Raw genomic sequence first — 17,079 nt, 5'->3', positions numbered from 1 at the left:
ATATAAACGGAATACAATGATTTGCAAATCCTTTTCAACCCATATTCAGTTGAATATGCTACAAAGACAACATATTTGATGTTCAAACTGATTAACATTTTTTTTTGCAAATAATCATTAACTTTAGAATTTGATGCCAGCAACATGTGACAAAGAAGTTGGGAAAGGTGGCAATAAATACTGATAAAGTTGAAGAATGCTCATCAAACACTTATTTGGAACATCCCACAGGTGTGCAGGCTAATTGGGAACAGGTGGGTGCCATGATTGGGTATAAAAACAGCTTCCCAAAAAATGCTCACAAGAAAGGATGGGGCGAGGTACACCCCTTTGTCCACAACTGCGTGAGCAAACAACGTTTCTCAAAGTGCAATTGCAAGAAATTTAGGGATTTCAACATCTACAGTCCATAATATCATCAAAAGGTTCAGAGAATCTGGAGAAATCACTCCACGTAAACCGGAAACAAACATTGAATGACCGTGACCTTCGATCCCTCAGACGGCACTGTATCAAAAACCGACATCAATCTCTAAAGGATATCACCACATGGGCTCAGGAACACTTCAGAAAACCACTGTCACTAAATACAGTTGGTCGCTACATCTGTAAGTGAAAGTTAAAGCTCTACTATGCAAAGCGAAAGCCATTTATCAACAACATCCAGAAACGCCGCCGGCTTCTCTGGGCCCGAGATCATCTAAGATGGACTCATGCAAAGTGGAAAAGTGTTCTGTGGTCTGACGAGTCCACATTTCAAATTGTTTTTGGAAATATTCGACATTATGTCATCCGGACCAAAGGAGAAGCGAACCATCCAGACTGTTATCGACGCAAAGTTCAAAAGCCAGCATGTGTGATGGTATGGGGGTGTATTAGTGTCCAAGGCATGGGTAACTTACACATCTGTGAAGGCACCATTAATGCTGAAAGGTACATACAGGTTTTGGAACAACATATGCTGCCATCTAAACGCCGTCTTTTTCATGGACGCCCCTGCTAACACAGACCCGCAGACGTGAGCAAATCACCCCTATTTTAGCGTCCCTTCACTGGCTCCCTGTGCGTTATCGAATCAATTTTAAACTCCTTTTATTTGTTTTTAAATGTCTAAACAACCTCGCGCCAACCTATCTCTCCGACCTCCTTCAACCTTACTGCCCCACCCGATCCTTAAGATCAGCCGATCAGCTGCTGTTGACGGTGCCTGACACAAGGCTGAAGCTTAGAGGTGACAGAGCTTTCGCCGTTGCTGCTCCCAAGCTCTGGAACGACCTACCTCTGAGTATTAGACAAGCCTCCTCTCTTCCTGTTTTTAAATCTCTCTTAAAAACATACTTTTATTCCATGGCTTTTAACACTGAGTGACATCCATCCTGCAATGGCGCCCCATAATACACCTGCTGTGAACCTGTTTTTATGTTTTTATTTATTGTATTTTATTTATTTATTTTTTATCGTGTTGTGTTGTGTTTGCTCGGTACTCGTATTATCTTTTAACCTGCCCATTGTACAGCACTTTGGCTACCCCTGTGGTAAATTTTAAATGTGCTTTATAAATAAAGTTGATTGATTGATTGATTGCTTATTTCAGCAAGACAATGCCAAGCCACATTCAGCACGTGTTACAACAGCATGGCTTCGTAAAAAAAGAGTGCGGGTACTTTCCTGGCCCGCATGCAGTCCAGACCTGTCTCCCATCAAAAATGTGTGGCGCATTATGAAGCGTAAAATACGACAGCGGAGACCCCGGACTGTTGAACGACTGAAGCTCTACATAAAACAAGAATGGGAAAGAATTCCACTTTCAAAGATTCAACAATTAGTTTCCTCAGTTCCCAATCGTTTATTGAGTGTTGTTAAAAGAAAAGGTGATGTAACACAGTGGTGAACATGCCCTTTCCCAACTACTTTGGCACGTGTTGCAGCCATGAAATTCTAAGTTAATTATTATTTGCAAAAAAAAAATAAAGTTTATGAGTTTGAACATCAAATATGTTGTCTTTGTAGTGCATTCAATTGAATATGGGTTGAAAGGGATTTGCAAATCATTGTATTCCGTTTATATTTACATCTAACACAATTTCCCAACTCATATGGAAACGGGGTTTGTAGATAATCTCCTTTATGAATAATACTTATAGCTCTTTTCTGTAGTTGATACAATGCCTTTGCCCTATGGTAACTTTTAAAAGACTAGTAATTACACGAGATAACTTCGTGCAGAATATATCCACGTCCTTCAGATTAGAGCAATTTAAAACATAAAAGAGTAAATAAAAGATTTAAAACTAGTTGTGTTTGCACACAATGTCCATGATGGCTTGTGACAATAAAACCAAGCTCAATGGCAGAGACAATTATTAGTCATTCAAAGTAAAGCCAGCAGCTACACTCACAAGCTGACGTCTGTGTCAGACTGAATAAATAAATAAGCGTTCAACAAACACAAAAAGCGTGACATAAAGCAGAACATCTTACCTGCTCGTCGTCCTGGTGCTCCTTGTGCTATATGTTGCTCTCCTTCACGGCGCAGACATGTTGGTGTCGACCACGCTGCTTTACTTCCTGCTCTACTTCCTGCGCTACTTCCGCACAGCGCCACACGGCGGCCTGGAGGACTAACTGCAGGAACTCAACATGGTCTCTCCTCCAGCCATCCACTTGTCACTCAACATATTTACATATGGTTTTTGTAGATTAATTGGTGCAAGTGGGGGGGTGTGTGTATATATATATATATATATATATATATATATATATATATATATATATATATATATATATATATATATATATATATATATAAACAAACCCCATTTCCATATGAGTTGGGAAATTGTGTTAGATGTAAATATAAACGGAATACATCCATCCATCCATCCATGTATCTTCTTCCGCTTATCCGACGTCGGGTCGCGGGGGCAGCAGCCTAAGTAGGGAAGCCCAGACTTCCCTCTCCCCAGCCACTTCGTCCAGCTCCTCCCGGGGGATCCCGAGGCGTTCCCAGGCCAGCCGGGATATATAGTCTTCCCAACGTGTCCTGGGTCTTCCCCGTGGCCTCCTACCGGTCGGACGTGCCCTAAACACCTCCCTAGGGAGGCGTTCGGGTGGCATCCTGACCAGATGCCCGAACCACCTCATCTGGCTCCTCTCCATGTGGAGGAGCAGCGGCTTTACTTTGAGCTCCCCCCGGCTGACAGAGCTTCTCACCCTATCTCTAAGGGAGAGCCCCGCCACCCGGCGGAGGAAACTCATTTCGGCCGCTTGTACCCGTGATCTTGTCCTTTCGGTCATAACCCTAAGCTCATGACCATAGGTGAGGATGGGAACGTAGATCGACCGGTAAATCGAGAGCTTTGCCTTCCGGCTCAGCTCCTTCTTCACCACAACAGATCGATAGAGCGTCCGCATTACCGAAGACGCCGCACCGTTCCACCTGTCGATCTCACGATCCACTCTTCCCTCACTCGTGAACAAGACTCCGAGGTACTTGAACTCCTCCGCTTGGGGCAAGATCTCCTCCCCAACCCGGAGATGGCACTCCACCCTTTTCCGGGCGAGAACCATGGACTCGGACATGGAGGTGCTGATTCTCATCCCAGTTGCTTCACACTCGGCTGTGAACCGATCCAGTGAGAGCTGAAGATCCTGGCCAGATGAAGCCATCAGGACCACATCATCTGCAAAAAGCAGAGACCTAATCCTGCAGCCACCAAACCAGATCCCCTCAACGCCCTGACTGCGCCTAGAAATTCTGTCCATAAAAGTTATGAACAGAATCGGTGACAAAGGGCAGCCTTGGCGAAGTCCAACCCTCACTGGAAACGTGTCCGACTTACTGCCGGCAATGCGGACCAAGCTCTGACACTGATTATACAGGGAGCGAACTGCCACAATAAGACAGTCCGTTACCCCATACTCTCTGAGCACTCCCCACAGGACTTCCCGGGGTACACGGTCGAATGCCTTCTCCAAGTCCACAAAGCACATGTAGACTGGTTGGGCAAACTCCCATGCACCCTCAAGGACCCTGCCGAGAGTATAGAGCTGGTCCACAGTTCCACGACCAGGACGAAAACCACACTGTTCCTCCTGAATCCGAGGTTCAACTATCCGGCGTAGCCTCCTCTCCAGTACACCTGAATAGATCTGACCGGGAAGGCTGAGGAGTGTGATCCCACGATAGTTGGAACACACCCTCCGGTTCCCCTTCTTGAAGAGAGGAACCACCACCCCGGTCTGCCAATCCAGATGTACCGCCCCCGATGTCCACGCGATGTTGCAGAGTCTTGTCAACCAAGACAGCCCCACAACATCCAGAGCCTTAAGGAACTCCGGGCAGATCTCATCCACCCCCGGGGCCTTGCCACCGAGGAGCTTTTTAACTACCTCAGCAACCTCAGCCCCAGAAATAGAAGAGCCCACCACAGACTGCCCAGGCACTGCTTCCTCATAGGAAGACGTGCTGGTAGGATTGAGGAGGTCTTCGAAGTATTCCCTCCACCGATCCACAACATCCGCAGTCGAGGTCAGCAGAACACCATCCCCACCATACACGGTGTTGACATTGCACTGCTTCCCCTTCCTGAGGCGGCGGATGGTGGTCCAGAATCGCTTCGAAGCCGTCCGGAAGTCGTTTTCCATGGCTTCCCCGAACTCCTCCCATGTCTGAGTTTTTGCCTCCGCGACCGCTGAAGCCGCACACCGCTTGGCCTGTCGGTACCTGTCTGCTGCCTCAGGAGTCCTATGAGCCAAAAGAGCAAATCATTTTCAACCCATATTCAGTTGAATATGCTACTAAAACAACATATTTGATGTTCAAACTGATAAACCTTTTTTTTTTTTTTTGCAAATAATCATTAACTTTAGAATTTGATGCCAGCAACACGTGACAAAGAAGTTGGGAAAGGTGGCAATAAAAACTGATAAAGTTGAGGAATGCTCATCAAACACTTATTTGGAACATCCCACAGGTGAACAGGCAAATTGGGAACAGGTGGGTGCCATGATTGGGTATAAAAGTAGATTCCATGAAATGCTCAGTCATTCACAAACAAGGATGGTGCGAGGGTCACCACTTTTTCAACAAATGCGTGAGCAAATTGTTGAACAGTTTAAGAAAAACCTTTCTAAATCAGCTATTGCAAGGAATTTAGGGATTTCACCATCTTCGGTCCGTAATATCATCAAAGGGTTCAGAGAATCTGGAGAAATCACTGCACGTAAGCAGCTAAGCCCGTGACCTTCCATCCCTCCGGCTGTACTGCATCAACAAGCGACATCAGTGTGTAAAGGATATCACCACATGGGCTCAGGAACACTTCAGAAACGCACCGTCAGTAACTACAGTTGGTCGCTACATCTGTAAGTGCAAGTTAAAACTCTCCTATGCAAGGCGAAAACCGTTTATCAACAACACCCAGAAACGCCGTCGGCGTCACCGGGCCTGAGCTCATCTAAGATGGACTGATACAAAGTGGAAAAATGGTCTGATGAGTTCACATTTCAAATTGTTTTTGGAAACTGTGGACGTCGTGTCCTCCGGACCAAAGAGGAAAAGAACCATCCGGATTGTTATAGGCGCAAAGTGTAAAAGCCAGCATGTGTGATGGTATGGGGGTGTATTAGTGCCCAAGACATGGGTAACTTACACATCTGTGAAGGCACCATTAATGCTGAAAGGTACATACAGGTTTTGGAGCAACATATGTTGCCATCCAAGCAACGTTACCATGGACGCCCCTGCTTATTTCAGCAAGACGATGCCAAGCCACGTGTTACATCAACGTGGCTTCATAGTAAAAGAGTGCGGGTACTAGACTGGCCTGCCTGTAGTCCAGACCTGTCTCCCATTGAAAATGTGTGGCGCATTATGAAGCCTAAAATACCACAACGGAGACCCCCGGACTGTTGAACAACTTAAACTGTGCATCAAGCAAGAATGGGAAAGAATTCCACCTGAGAAGCTTCAAAAATGTGTCTCCTCAGTTCCCAAACGTTCACTGAGTGTTGTTAAAAGGAAAGGCCATGTAACACAGTGGTGAACATGCCCTTTCCCAACTACTTTGGCACGTGTTTCAGCCATGAAATTCTAAGTTAATTATTATTTGCAAAAAAAAATAAAGTTTTTGAGTTTGAACATCAAATATGTTGTCTTTGTAGTGCATTCAATTGAATATGGGTTGAAAAGGATTTGCAAATCATTGTATTCTGTTTATATTTAATTCTAACACAATTTCCCAACTCATATGGAAACGGGGTTTGTGTATATATATATATATATATATATATAAATGAATTGTCCATTTTTCAAACTTCCACCATTTCCACCTTTTTCAACCTATTCAAACCATTCCACCTTCAACACATTCAACTCAGCCTAGACATTCAAACTACCATTTTTATACATTCAACAAATTTCCAGGAAGTCCTGTTTTTTTCTCTCACCCTATTTCATTTGACTACTCCTTTTCCTTTTTTCATCCCATTTCAACTGTTCCACCGTCAAAACATTTTTCTTAGTCAGGACAAAACACCAAGTTGTTTTAGAAACTAGAAAAATTCCCAGTTTTCCCGAAATTCCAGGAATTCCATAATACAATTTTTCAATTGAAAAATTGTTAACTACTTCAACATTTCTTGACCGATTTAAACAATTCCAACACCAACCAATTTTGCTCATTCAGGACATTCATGCTATTAATCTTTTTTTTTAATCCTGCTTTTCTCCAAATTTCTAAATTTCCAGGAAGTTCCCGTTGAAATGAATAGGACATTTTTCCAAGTTGCACAATTCCCACATTTTTCAACCTATTCAAACAATTCCAACATCAACACATTCCACTCATCCTGAACATTCAAACTACCATTTTTATACGTTCAACAAATTTCCAGGAAGTCCTGTTTTTTCTCTCTCACCCTATTTCATTTGACTACTCCTTTTCCTTTTTTCATCCCATTTCAACTGTTCCACCGTCAAAACATTTTTCTTACTCGGGACAAAAAATCAAGTTAGTTTAGGAACTACAAAAATTCCCAGTTTACCCGAAATTCCAGGAATTCCATAATACCATTTCTCAAATTTAATTGGTTAACTACTTCAACATTTCTTGACCGATTTAAACAATTCCAACACCAACCAATTCAGCTCATTCAGGACATTCATGCTATTAATCATGTTAAAAAAATCCCGCTTTTACCAAAATTGCCAAATTTCCAGGAAGTTCCCATTGCAATGAATAGGACATTTTTCCAAGTTGCACAATTCCCACATTTTTCAACCTATTCAAACCATTCCAACATCGACACATTCCACTCATCCTGGACATTCAAACTACCATTTTTCCACGTTCAACACATTTCCTGGAATACCTGTTTTTTTTCTAACCCTATTTCCAACATTTTTTGTTTAACTACTCCTTTTCCTTTTTTCATCCCATTTCAACTGTTCCACCGTCAAAACATTTTTCTTACTCAGGACAAAAAAATAAGTTAGTTTAAGAACTACAAAAATTCCTACTTTTCCCAAAATTCCAGGAATTCCATAATACCATTTCTCAATTAAAAATTGTTAACTACTTCAACATTTCTTGACCGATTTAAACAATTCCAACACCAACCAATTCAGCTCATTCAGGACATTCATGCTCCTAATCATTTTCCAAAAAATCCCGTTTTTCCCAAAATTCCCAAATTTTCAGGAAGTTCCCATTGAAATGAATGGGACATTTTTCCAAGTTGCACAATTCCCACATTTTTCAACCTATTCAAACCATTCCAACATCAACACATGCCACTCATCCTGGACATTCAAACTAACACTTTCCCAAGTTCCAAACCAAATTCCAGTTTTCCTGGAAATTCAAACTATTCCAACATTCAAACTATTCTTACATTCATACTACATTCTGTCAGCATTTCACTTAAAGTAAAGTTAAAGTAGCAATGATTGTCACACACACACTAGGTGTGGTGAGACCCATCATCCTCACCCCCTGGGAGGTGAGGGGAGCAGTGAGCAGCTGCGGTGGCCGCGCCTGGGAATTTTTTGGTGATTTAACCCCGAATTCCAACCCTTGATGCTGAGTGCCAAGCAGGGAGGTAATGGGTCCCATTTTTATAGTCTTTGTTATGACTCGGCCGGGGTTTGAACTCACGACCTACCGATCTCAGGGCGGACACTCTAACCCAGGGGTCACCAACGCGGTGCCCGCGGGCACCAGGTCGCCCGTAAGGACCAGATGAGTCGCCCGCTGGCCTGTTCTAAAAATAGCTCAAATAGCAGCACTTACCAGTGAGCTGCCTCTATTTTTTAAATTGTATTTATTTACTAACAAGCTGGTCTCGCTTTGCTCGACATTCTTAATTCTAAGAGAGACAAAACTCAAATAGAATTAGAAAATCCAAGAAAATATTTTAAAGACTTGTTTAAATAAATTCATTTATTTTTTTACTTTGCTCCTTATAACTTTCAGAAAGACAATTTTAGAGAACAAATATAAGCTTAAAAATTATTTTAGGATTTTTAAACACATATACCTTTTTACCTTTTAAATTCCTTCCTCTTCTTTCCTGACAATTTAAATCAATGTTCAAGTAAATTTTTGTTGTTGTTGTTGTAAAGAATAATAAATACATTTTAATTTAATTCTTCATTCTAGCTTTTGTTGTTTCGACGAAGAATATTTGTGAAATATTTCTTCAAACTTATCATGATTAAAATTAAAAAAAAATATTCTGGCAAATCTAGAAAATCTGTAGAATCAAATTTAAATCTTATTTCAAAGTCTTTTAAAATTTTTGTTTTGGAAAATCTAGAAAAAATAATGATTTGTCTTTATTAGAAATATAGCTTGCTCCAATTTGTTATATATTCTAACAAAGTGCAGATTGGATTTTAACCTATTTAAAACATGTCATCAACATTCTAAAATTAATCTTAATCAGGAAAAATTACTAGTGATGTTCCATAAATTCTTTTTTTAATTTTTTCAAAAAGATTCGAATTAGCTAGTTTTTCTCTTCTTTTTTTCGGTTGAATTTTGAATTTTAAAGAGTCAAAATTGAAGATAAACTATGTTTCAAAATTTAATTTTCATTTTTTTCCTGTTTTCTCCTCTTTTAAACTGTTCAATTAAGTCGCACCCCCCCCCGGCCAAACTATGAAAAAAACTGCGACTTATAGTCCTAAAATACGGTAACTTTATAGTGACATGCAAAATCCATCCATCCATCTATTTTCTACCGCTTGTCTCTTTTGGGGTGGCGGGGGGTGCAAAATCGAGTTTCAAATAATAATAATTAAAAAATAACAATTGCATATCAAATAAAATTTAAATAAAAATTGAATGCCTCTTATTTGCAGCCTTCTGAGGTGAATAAAATAAACTTTTTCCACAGGCTAATAATACATTTGAAAATAAAATAACAATAATGAATGAATCAAACATTCAAGCCTTGAAGTAGCAAGAGAAAGTGCATGAATAAAACGTTAATTATTGCTCAGTTTGCTACACTGAAGAGTCAGTGCTGCCAGGGATTCTGGGTATTTGTTCTGTTGTGTTTATGTTGGGTTACGGTGCGGATGTTCTCCCGAAATGTGTTTGTCATTCTTGTTTGGCGTGGTTTCACAGTGTGGCGAATATTTGTAACATTGTTAAAGTTGTTTATGCGGCCACCCTCAGTGTGACTCGTATGGCTTTAAGGCAAGCCCCCAATATTGTTGTACGGGTGGAAATCGGGAGAAATTCGGGAGAATGGTTGTCCCGGGAGATTTTCGGGAGGGTAACTGAAAATCGGGAGGGTTGGCAAGTATGAGTATTAGCGGTGAATGCGGTGCCACTGTATAATACCGGCGGGCCAGCTTTAATGTTAATTTGATATTGCCTCAAGGGCCAAATTAAATTACACGGCGGGCCACATTTGGCCCGCGGGCCAGAGTTTGACCCCCATGATGTATATTTATTGTGAGAAATCATTAAGATGATCGGTGTTTCCACAAAGATAAATATAATTCATTATTAATAATAACATAGTTAAAGGTAAATTGAGCAAATTGGCTATTTCTGGCATTTTATTTAAGTGTGTGTAGCCCTTTGCATGAATCAGTACCCAAGAAGTATCTCTTGGTTTCAAAAAGGTTGGTGACCCCTGCTCTAACCACTAGGCCGGTTTTTAAAAATCCTTACGGTCACTCTTATGAGGGAGTAGGCGTATTTTCATTAAGAAATCCCCCATATGGTGACCTTTCTCCAGAGATTTATCATAATATTTTACTTGAGCGTGCCTTCTATCCTTCTTTATTGCCTGCAGGATCTAATTTATGCCAGAAGTAGATTTCCTCATGTGGATAATGATTGAAAGGACCAAACTAAACCCACACTGGTTTCCAGGCATACATTGTCACCACCTGCATGTGAATATGTTAATCAGCTGCGCATGTCAACAAATCAAGGCCTCAAGATGCAAACATGATTATGCAAGGAGCAGCATTGTGCTATTCTGCTGCTGCTTGGAGGCCAAAAAAAAAACTAATAAAACATGAATAATGGCGGGCTTTTTAATAATCCTGTTGCAGTGACCCGGGCCTGAATAATCCTGCAATTAATTCTGGTATAGTTCCATTATTAAAAAATCTGCACCGGTTTGGGGAGTTCTGGCAGTTCCCAGACTCCAGACTACGTCTTCAAACAGTTTTTGCTGCAGGTTGTGTCCTGAGAGGAATGTGGGACAAACTGAGAAGAGCTCATGCTTGGTTCATTTATTATGAATGCTTGTTTTGTTTTGCTTTATGGACTTTTTCTTACCATCTTTTGCCTTCCTGTGGGTATAAAAAATGCTCAAAAATGTCCCTCGGGAGATGTCAAAAAGGGCTCCACAATTCTTCCCAGTATAAGTCATTTGTGGTTCAAAGTGTTTCCTCTTGTATTATCAAATCTAGTCTACAGATAAAAAGATCCACAGTTTTACGGGAATTAATTTGTGATCTTTTTTTGGATCCTCTTATTTTAAAGTTAAAGTTAAAGTACCAATGATTGTCACACACACACTAGGTGTGGTGAAATTTGTCCTCTGCATTTGACCCATCCCCTTGATCACCCCCTGGGAGGTGAGGGGAGCAGTGGGCAGCAGCAGTGCCGCGCCCGGGAATCATTTTTGGTGATTTAACCCCCAATTCCAACCCTTGATGCTGAGTGCCAAGCAGGGAGGTAATGGGTCCCATTTTTATAGTCTTTGGTATGACTCGGCCGGGGTTTGAACTCACAACCTACCGATCTCACTCTAACCACTAGGCCACTGAGTAGTGGCCTAGATGACTTATGTTTATGCAGGAAACGTCTCAAATGACCTGCAAACTATCATCGTACAAGAAGTGTGACAACATGACCCCACATTTGTTGTTTTTCTTCAGAATCTTTAACATGAAAAGTTTGAATATATATTTATATACATTATATTATATTATATATTTATATTCCATGTATTCCTCATTAACCATGATTGTGACATGAGGCCAGTTTCTATGGAACCTTCTGAACCTTTAATTTTAGCAACTCTGACTGTCCCACTTACATGCAACTTTGACTGTCAGTACTGTCCCACTTACACATCTGATGCAACTTTGACTGTCAATAGTGTCCCACTTACACATCTGATGCAACTTTGACTGTCAATAGTGTCCCACTTACACATCTGATGCAACTTTGACTGTCAGTACTGTCCCACTTACACATCTGATGCAACTTTGACTGTCAATACTGTCCCACTTACACATCTGATGCAACTTTGACCGTCACTAGTGTCCCACTTACACATCTGATGCAATTTTGACTGTCAATACTGTCCCACTTACACATCTGATGCAACTTTGACCGTCACTAGTGTCCCACTTACACATCTGATGCAATTTTGACTGTCAATACTGTCCCACTTACACATCTGATGCAACTTTGACTGTCAATACGTCCCACTTACACATCTGATGCAACTTTGACTGTCAATACGTCCCACTTACACATCTGATGCAACTTTGACTGTCAATACTGTCCCACTTACACATCTGATGCAACTTTGACTGTCAATAGTGTCCCACTTACACATCTGATGCAACTTTGACTGTCAATACTGTCCCACTTACACATCTGATGCAACTTTGACTGTCAATAGTGTCCCACTTACACATCTGATGCAACTTTGACTGTCAATAGTGTCCCACTTACACATCTGATGCAACTTTGACTGTCAGTACTGTCCCACTTACACATCTGATGCAACTTTGACTGTCAATACTGTCCCACTTACACATCTGATGCAACTTTGACCGTCACTAGTGTCCCACTTACACATCTGATGCAATTTTGACTGTCAATACTGTCCCACTTACACATCTGATGCAACTTTGACTGTCAGTACTGTCCCACTTACACATCTGATGCAACTTTGACCGTCACTAGTGTCCCACTTACACATCTGATGCAATTTTGACTGTCAATACTGTCCCACTTACACATCTGATGCAACTTTGACTGTCAATACTGTCCCACTTACACATCTGATGCAACTTTGACTGTCAATAGTGTCCCACTTACACATCTGATGCAACTTTGACTGTCAGTACTGTCCCACTTACACATCTGATGCAACTTTGACTGTCAATACTGTCCCACTTACACATCTGATGCAACTTTGACCGTCACTAGTGTCCCACTTACACATCTGATGCAATTTTGACTGTCAATACTGTCCCACTTACACATCTGATGCAACTTTGACTGTCAATACGTCCCACTTACACATCTGATGCAACTTTGACTGTCAATACTGTCCCACTTACACATCTGATGCAACTTTGACCGTCAATACTGTCCCACTTACACATCTGATGCAACTTTGACCGTCAATACTGTCCCACTTACACATCTGATGCAACTTTGACTGTCAGTACTGTCCCACTTACACATCTGATGCAACTTTGACTGTCAGTATTATCCCACTTACACATCTGATGCAACTTTGACTGTCAATACTGTCCCACTTACACATCTGATGCAACTTTGAATGTCAATACTGTCCCACTTACACTTCTGATGCAACTTTGACCGTCAATACTGTCCCACCTACACATCTGATGAAACTTTGACCGTCAATACTGACCCACTTACACATCGGATGCAACTTTGATGGTCAATACTGTCCCACTTACACATCTGATGCAACTTTGACTGTCAATACTGTCCCACTTAAACATCTGATGCAACTTTGACCGTCAATACTGTCCCACTTACACATCTGATGCAACTTTGACCGTCAATACTGTCCCACTTACACATCTGATGCAACTTTGACTGTCAGTACTGTCCCACTTACACATCTGATGCAACTTTGACTGTCAGTACTGTCCCACTTACACATCTGATGCAACTTTGACTGTCAGTACTGTCCCACTTACACATCTGATGCAACTTTGACTGTCAATACTGTCCCACTTACACATCTGATGCAACTTTGACTGTCAGTACTGTCCCACTTACACATCTGATGCAACTTTGACTGTCAGTACTGTCCCACTTACACATCTGATGCAACTTTGACTGTCAATACTGTCCCACTTACACATCTGATGCAACTTTGACCGTCACTAGTGTCCCACTTACACATCTGATGCAATTTTGACTGTCAATACTGTCCCACTTACACATCTGATGCAACTTTGACTGTCAATAGTGTCCCACTTACACATCTGATGCAACTTTGACTGTCAATAGTGTCCCACGTACACATCTGATGCAACTTTGACTGTCAGTACTGTCCCACTTACACATCTGATGCAACTTTGACTGTCAATACTGTCCCACTTACACATCTGATGCAACTTTGACTGTCAGTATTATCCCACTTACACATCTGATGCAACTTTGACTGTCAATACTGTCCCACTTACACATCTGATGCAACTTTGAATGTCAATACTGTCCCACTTACACTTCTGATGCAACTTTGACTGTCAATACTGTCCCACCTACACATCTGATGAAACTTTGACCGTCAATACTGACCCACTTACACATCTGATGCAACTTTGACTGTCAATACTGTCCCACTTACACATCTGATGCAACTTTGACTGTCAATACTGTCCCACTTAAACATCTGATGCAACTTTGACCGTCAATACTGTCCCACTTACACATCTGATGCAACTTTGACTGTCAATACTGTCCCACTTACACATCTGATGCAACTTTGACTGTCAGTACTGTCCCACTTACACATCTGATGCAACTTTGACTGTCAGTACTGTCCCACTTACACATCTGGTGCAACTTTGACTGTCAGTACTGTCCCACTTACACATTTGATGCAACTTTGACTGTCAATACTGTCCCACTTACACATCTGATGCAACTTTGACTGTCAATACTGTCCCACTTACACATCTGATGCAACTTTGACTGTCAATACTGTCCCACTTACACATCTGATGCAACTTTGACTGTCAATACTGTCCCACTTACACATCTGGTGCAACTTTGACTGTCAGTACTGTCCCACTTACACATCTGATGCAACTCTGACTGTCAATACTGTCCCACTTGCACATCTGATGCAACTTTGACTGTCAATACTGTCCCACTTACACATCTGATGCAACTTTGACCGTCACTAGTGTCCCACTTACACATCTGATGCAACTTTGACTGTCAATACTGTCCCACTTACACATCTGATGCAACTTTGACTGTCAATACGTCCCACTTACACATCTGATGCAACTTTGACTGTCAATACTGTCCCACTTACACATCTGATGCAACTTTGACCGTCAATACTGTCCCACTTACACATCTGATGCAACTTTGACCGTCAATACTGTCCCACTTACACATCTGATGCAACTTTGACTGTCAGTACTGTCCCACTTACACATCTGATGCAACTTTGACTGTCAGTATTATCCCACTTACACATCTGATGCAACTTTGACTGTCAATACTGTCCCACTTACACATCTGATGCAACTTTGAATGTCAATACTGTCCCACTTACACTTCTGATGCAACTTTGACTGTCAATACTGTCCCACCTACACATCTGATGAAACTTTGACCGTCAATACTGACCCACTTACACATCTGATGCAACTTTGACTGTCAATACTGTCCCACTTACACATCTGATGCAACTTTGACTGTCAATACTGTCCCACTTAAACATCTGATGCAACTTTGACCGTCAATACTGTCCCACTTACACATCTGATGCAACTTTGACTGTCAATACTGTCCCACTTACACATCTGATGCAACTTTGACTGTCAGTACTGTCCCACTTACACATCTGATGCAACTTTGACTGTCAGTACTGTCCCACTTACACATCTGGTGCAACTTTGACTGTCAGTACTGTCCCACTTACACATTTGATGCAACTTTGACTGTCAATACTGTCCCACTTACACATCTGATGCAACTTTGACTGTCAATACTGTCCCACTTACACATCTGATGCAACTTTGACTGTCAATACTGTCCCACTTACACATCTGATGCAACTTTGACTGTCAATACTGTCCCACTTACACATCTGGTGCAACTTTGACTGTCAGTACTGTCCCACTTACACATCTGATGCAACTCTGACTGTCAATACTGTCCCACTTGCACATCTGATGCAACTTTGACTGTCAATACTGTCCCACTTACACATCTGATGCAACTCTGACTGTCAATACTGTCCCACTTACACATCTGATGCAACTTTGACTGTCAATACTGTCCCACTTACACATCTGATGCAACTTTGAGTGTCAATGCTGTCCCACTTACACATCTGAGGAAACTTTGACCGTCAATACTGTCACACTTACACATCTGAGGGAACTTTGACTGTCAATACTGTCACACTTACACATCTGATGTCATCTCTCACATCTGATGCAACTTTAGCTGTCAATACTGTCCCACTTACACATCTGATGCAACTGACTGTTAAAACTGTCACACTTACACTTCTGATGTCATCGCTCACATCTGATGCAACTTTGACTGTCAATACCGTCCCATTTACACGTGATGCAACGTTGACTGTCAATACTGTCCTATTTACACACCTGATATTATCTCACATCTGATGCAACTTTAATCGTCAATACCGTCCCACTTACACATCTGATGTCATCTCTCACACCTGATGCAACTTTGACAGTCAATACTGTCCCACTTACACATGTGATGTCATCTCTCACACCTGATGCAACTTTCACTGTAAGTACTGTCCCGCTTACACATCCGTCATCTCTCACATAAGATGCAACTTTGACTGTCAATACTGTCCCATTTACGCATCTGATGTCATCTCTCACACCTGATGCAACTTTGACTGTCAATACTGTCCAACTTACACATCTGATGTCATATCTCACATATGATGCAACTTTGACTGTCAATACTGTCCCACTTACACATCTGATGCAACTTTGACTGTCAATACTGTCCCACTTACACATATGTTATCTCTCACATCTGATACAACATTGACTGTCAATACTGCCCCACTTACACATCTGTCATCCCTCACATCTGATGAAATTTTAACTGTCAATACTGTCCCACTTACACATGTGATGCAACTTTGACTGTCAATACTGTCCTACTTACACATATGTCATCTCTCACATCTGATACAACTTTGACTGTCAATACTGTCCCGACACGTGATGAAATTTTAACTGTCAATACTGTCCTACTGACACATCTGTCATCTCTCACATCAACCTTGACTGTCAATACTGTCCCACTTACAGATCTGATGTCCTCTCACACCTGATGCAATTTTGACTGTCAATACTGTCCCACTTACACATCAGTCATCTCACATATGATGCAACTTTGACTGTCAATACTGTCCTACTTACACATCCGTCATCTCTCACATATGATGCAACTTTGACTGTCGATACTGTCCCTTTTATGCATCTGATGTCATCTATCACACCTGATGCAACTTTGACTGTCAATACTGTCCCACTTACACATCTGTCATCTCACATATCATGCAACTTTGACTGTCAATACTGTC

At 41.4% G+C, this 17,079-nt stretch overlaps 1 protein-coding gene across 1 annotated transcript in view; it reads right to left on the bottom strand.

The window, feature by feature from the left end:
• Positions 1–2,629, bottom strand: part of mrpl11 (mitochondrial ribosomal protein L11) — a 240,650-nt gene extending 238,021 nt beyond the window's left edge. The window contains exon 1 of the mRNA XM_061930246.1: positions 2,482–2,629. The gene's annotated coding sequence lies outside the window, so the exon portion shown is untranslated. The remainder of the gene's footprint in view (positions 1–2,481) is intronic.
• Positions 2,630–17,079: the final 14,450 nt, after the last annotated feature.

Source organism: Nerophis lumbriciformis, linkage group LG36 (genome assembly GCF_033978685.3).
Source record: "Nerophis lumbriciformis linkage group LG36, RoL_Nlum_v2.1, whole genome shotgun sequence".
Classification (NCBI taxonomy): Eukaryota; Metazoa; Chordata; class Actinopteri; order Syngnathiformes; family Syngnathidae; genus Nerophis; species Nerophis lumbriciformis.
This window is presented reverse-complemented; position numbering and strand designations above follow the sequence as displayed.